Source organism: Anomaloglossus baeobatrachus, unplaced genomic scaffold (genome assembly GCF_048569485.1).
Source record: "Anomaloglossus baeobatrachus isolate aAnoBae1 unplaced genomic scaffold, aAnoBae1.hap1 Scaffold_187, whole genome shotgun sequence".
Lineage (NCBI taxonomy): Eukaryota > Metazoa > Chordata > Amphibia > Anura > Aromobatidae > Anomaloglossus > Anomaloglossus baeobatrachus.
This window is the reverse complement of record NW_027441957.1, coordinates 330,093-335,534: the sequence shown is the minus strand read 5'-3', so window position 1 is coordinate 335,534 and position 5,442 is coordinate 330,093. Positions and strand designations below refer to the sequence as shown.

Below are 5,442 nucleotides of genomic sequence, written 5' to 3'. Positions count from 1 at the left end.
CGCACTACCAATGCGCCAAAGACATGTTGAGGAACATGAAGGAGGCAGGGGTTATTAGGGACAGCTGTAGTCCCTGGGCCGCTCCGTTGGTGCTGGTTAAGAAGAAGGATGGCACCATGCGGATGTGTGTGGATTACCGGAAGATTAACCAGATAACGCATAAGGATGCTTACCCTCTGCCCCGCATCAAAGAGTCCCTGGCCTCGCTGAGAACCGCTAACTACTTCTCCACCCTTGACCTCACCAGCGGGTACTGGCAGGTGGCCGTGGCACCGGAAGACCGAGAGAAGACTGCCTATGGGACCGTTTTGCTGTACTTGGATGATGTGATTGTGTACTCACAGACGTATGAAGCCCACCTGGAGCACCTAGCCGAGGTGTTCGCGTCCCTTGCCAAGTATGGGATGAAGCTGAAGCCCTCAAAGTGTCATCTGCTGAAACCCAGAGTGCAGTACCTAGGACATGTGGTTGGTGCGGAAGGTGTCGCCCCCAACCCCGAGAAGATCACCGCCATCCAAGACTGGCCGAGACCGACCACAGTGAGGGAAGTGAGGCAGTTTCTGGGCCTGGTGGGATATTACCGTCGCTTCATTAAGGGGTACACAAAGATGGCTGCCCCCATGCAAGACCTCCTCGTAGGACAGACCAAGGGTGGTAGATCCCTAGTAGCCCCATTGGTGTGGGAAGAAAAGCATGAGGAATCCTTCCGCCAGCTGAGAACAGCCCTGACCGGAGAGGAAATCCTAGCGTACCCTGACTACAGCCGCCCATTCATCCTCTACACCGACGCCAGCAATGTGGGCTTGGGGGCTGTTCTATCCCAGGTCCAAGACAGAAGGGAAAAGGTAATAGCTTATGCTAGCCGAAAACTCCGACCGACTGAGAGGAACCCTGAGAACTACATCTCCTTCAAGCTTGAGCTCTTGGCACTGGTGTGGGCTATCACCGAGCGGTTCCGCCATTACCTGGCAGCAGCCAAGTTCACCGCGTACACAGACAATAACCTGCTGACCCATCTAGATACGGCCAAGCTGGGCGCGTTGGAGCAGCGGTGGGTGACCAGGTTAGCCAACTACGATTTCACCATCAAGTACCGGGCCGGCCGTACCAACGTCAATGCCAATGCACTCTCCCGGATGCCCCACCTGTCGGAAGAGGGTCCAGAGGATGATGACCTCGAAGAGATCGAGTTGCCTGCATTTCACCGGCCATTCACTGAGAAGGTGCACGTCTACCAACAACGGGTGAACCTGGATCCGCTGCCCCGACAGGACTGGCAGGAAGCTCAGGACCAGGCACCTGCTGTCCGCCTGGTCAAGACTCTAGTGGAACAGGGTTCTGCTGGGATAGACCCTGCTGCCCCTGCCGAAGCCCAACGTCTGTGGCAAGAATGGACCCGGCTATACCTACACCAGGGGAAGTTGTATCGCGAGCTGATTAATCCAAAGACTCACGAGAAGATCCGCCAGCTGGTGATTCCCCAGGCTAACGTGCCCACCGTCCTGCAAGCATACCATGATGGTGCAGTGCACTTCGGGTGGAAGAAGCTAGAGATGTTGTTAAGAGAGCGGTTCTATTGGAGTGGAATGCGGGAATCTGTGGAGGCCTGGTGCCGAGAATGTGGCCCTTGCGCATTGAGAAGGAAGGACGAGGCCAGCCAGAAGGCACCCCTACACCCGATCATTACACACCAACCGCTGGAGCTGGTTGCCCTTGACCATGTAAAGCTCACCCCCAGCCGAAGTGGGTACACCTACGCTCTGACCATCGTAGACCACTACTCGAGGTTCCTGGTGGTTGTCCCAGTTAAGGACTTAACCGGCCGCACCGCTGCTAAGGCTTTCCAGGCTTATTTCTGTTGACCGCATTGGTACCCGGAGAGGGTGCTTACCGACCAGGGTCCGGCCTTTGAAGCAGAGGTATTCCAGGAATTCTGCCAGTTGTACGGCTGCAAGAAAATCCGGACCACGCCTTACCACGCCCAAACCAATGGCATTTGTGAAAAGATGAACCACTTGGTCCTGGGCCTCCTCAAGACGTTACCACTGGAAGAGCGGAACCTGTGGCTGGAGAAGCTACCTGACCTGGTCGATATGTACAACAACATCCCTTCCAGCTCTACGAAATGCACTCCAGCATACCTGATGAGAGCTCGTCCCGGCCGGCTACCAGTGGATCTGGAAATGGGCTTGGAAGCTTCAGAAGCACTCCTGTCGACAGCTGAATGGGACACTCGGCGGAGGACACAGTACCGACAGGTCCAGGAGTATGTTGAAAAGAACTTGTGCCGGAGTCGGGGACAACAGGAGCAGTGCTTCAACAAGAAGGCGCCTGCCGGTTCCTTCCAACCTGGGGATGTAGTGCTGAAGCGGAAAAGAAGGGCCCACAAGCTGGATGATCAATGGGAAAAAACCCCGTATGTAGTCCAGCCCACAGGATGGGAGAATGAGAAGGCCTACCAGATCAGCCGTGACCAGGGGGGGACTTTGGCCACGGTTTCCCGAGACCACCTGAAGAAGTGCCCACCAGCATTGAGAGTAGCGGATGAGGCTCCAGTTCCCAGTCCAGTGGAGAAGGAAAAAGAGGTAATCCACACCATGATGGGTGATTTTCCAGCAGACTGGCCTACACAGAACGGTGCGGTGATCCTTCCAGTGATACTGTTCCCACAACCCGTGGATGAAGAAATGATGGAAACGGTTAACCGCGAGCCAGTGCCCAGGGATGTACCTGTACCCAGCTCCCCTACGCCTCCGCCTGCCCCACATGATAGCAGGGAGGAGGAACTGACTGTTCCCTCTGCCCCACTGCCTGTCACCACTGACACCGGACCCCGAAGGTCCACTCGCCCCAACCTAGGTAGACCCCCACTTAGGTACAGGGAAACTACTCTTTAAAAGGGGGGGGGCTTTATGTGTTGAGTGTACCAGTTTGAAAGTTTTAAATGATAAGTAAAGATGATCAACCAAAGAAGTTTACCTGATTGAACCGTGATTAAACCGGCCGTTGCCGGCAACTGTTGTCCCCGTAGGGACTGTGCAACCATTGCGTAAGGAACTGCTTACGGACAAGCCCGAGAACTTGCAGGGCAACCACAAACTTAGTGCAATGTAAATAAAAATGTTTGTTGGCTTGACACCGTTACCGCCTCCGGAGAGGCTGATTTGGGAGGATGGGCCTGGAGGAAAGGGATGGCCTAGGCCCGCCACTACCGTAACCGGTGGCGATCCTCCGGGGGTTCAGGGGTCCCCTTGGACGTGGGCCCCCTGAAAGAGACAGAACCCGCTCGGGCAACTTGGTGCTGGACTGGGGTCAAGGGGTGCTGCCCGCTTCTTAGGGGCAGCATCAGGGCCAGGTTGTTTGGGTGGGAGAAGAGCGGAAGCTGTACCGTTGTAAAATGTTTATGATGCTTTTACATGTTTTACCGTTTTATTCTTTTTCAGTTGTGAAAATAAAACCGGTGATGGACGGGCAGCCCGCGGACGGTCTGCATTTGACTATAGGGGAATGTGGCGCCCTGGACAAGCCAGGTCGTCACAGGTACTACACCAACACACTCTACACTCCGGCTAGGCACACCGAAGCTAAACACAAATCCTAGTTGCCTTCCTCCAGGGGCTGATGTCCACACCAGGGGGTGGGCCAGGCGGTTGATCCCACCCACCGAGGAGTTCACAGTCCTGGAGGCGGGAAAAGGAGTCAGATTAGAGATCAGTTTTGGAGTTAGAGAAGTGAAGAGGAGAGGAGACTGACCGTGTCCGGGTGTGTGGCCCGGGCACTCAGCAAGGTTGGCAGACGGTGGTGACCTTCTGCAGGAGAGGCTGATTGGAGTGAACCGTACGGACCGGGGATGGGCGGTGGCCCGCCGGTACCAGATCGGGGAGTGAAGAGAAGCCAGCACCATCCGGCAGGGCCTACGGACCCCGACCAGGCTAGGAGTCGCCGTAAAACCGGTCAAATCCGTTAGCGACAGGAACCTCCAGGGTTTCCCAGCAGTCAAGACCCGATTGAAGGCAACAGCTCACACCGTAGAGGGAAGCACAGTCACCGCCAAGGCTACAGTTCCCAGGGCCAGAGCCTGCGGGCAAAAGGGGCTCCCTCAGCATCCATCCAAGCTGGGGAGCGGGTTACCGGTGGGAATCCCGCTAGATTTTGGGGGAATAAAAGGGGTCCAACACCACATCCCCACAGGTGCACACCCACCCATCAAAGAGAGCTATAAGCCAATACCACCTTCACATTGCCAGTGTACCAAGGACATGTTGAGCAACATGAAGGCGGCTGGGGTTATCCGTGACAGTTGTAGCCTTTGGGCAGCTCTGTTGATCCTGTTAAAAAAGAAGGACGGCACCACTCCCCGTATTGAGGAATCGCTAGCTGCATTGAGAACTGCAAATTATTTTTCTACCCTTGATCTCACTAGTCACTATTGGCAAGTGTCCGTTGCTGAGGCAGACCGGGAGAAGACCGCCTTCGCCACCCCTATGGGTCTCTGCGAGTTCAAAAGCATGCCCTTCGAGCTGTGCAATGCGCCAGGAACCTTCCAGAGGCTGATGGAATGCTGCTTGGGACAAGATTTTAGGGTGTATAAAAAGGGAGATTAGATCCCGTGATCCCAACGTATTGTTACATCTCTATAAATCACTTGTAAGGCTACATCTGGAATATGGGAACCAGTTTTGGGCTCCACATTTTAAAAAGGACATTCAGAAGTTAGAGTCAGTTCAAAGGTGGGCAACTAGACTACTACAAGGAATGGAAGGCCTCCCATATGATGACAAGTTGAAAAAGTTATTAAGTGATTATTGGCTGCAATGGGGCTTTCTGGCTGGTGCCAGCCTCTCTTCTTAGCACACAGGAACCACAATCCCTACACCATGCTTCAATGGATTCTCTCATCCCAGCCCAGTAAAACTACATATTTTACACAGTCATAAGCAGCCAAAAGGGATCTATTCTATTCAATTGCAAATGATCTAGATAAGACTGAGAATAAGATACTGCACGGGACATAGCAGAGTTGGTCAAGTTGAGTGGAGATGAGTTTGCTATTTGGCACAGCTTTTTGCATCAATAAAGCAAGTAAAAGGTGTGAAAGATAAAAAAAAGGGTGAAAGTGTGAAAAGTGAATTGGCCAAATTGAGGTGCATATAAAGTTTTTGCTTTCTTTCAATTCACTAATGGGGCTCATTTGAATCAGGTGAATTGAGTTCTGCTTTTGGAAACTGGGTTAAGAAGGGGTGCACCGGTCCTGGAGGTACTGCAATACCAGGTCAATGCGTGGAGTGGACAGAGCAAGATTTTTTCCATCTCCTTGTTCTAAAAATCCATTTAATATATGGTCCCCAGAGAGGGGACGTATCAGATATTAAACTGATAAGAACAGATTTAATTTTTTTTTTTTTCTGTTTATCAGTAGGACTTCAAAATAACAAAGGTGAT

General features: G+C 53.0%; 1 pseudogene; it reads right to left on the bottom strand.

Moving 5' to 3' along the window:
* Positions 1–5,235: 5,235 nt before the first annotated feature.
* On the bottom strand, positions 5,236–5,442 carry LOC142260797 (U2 spliceosomal RNA; annotated as a pseudogene).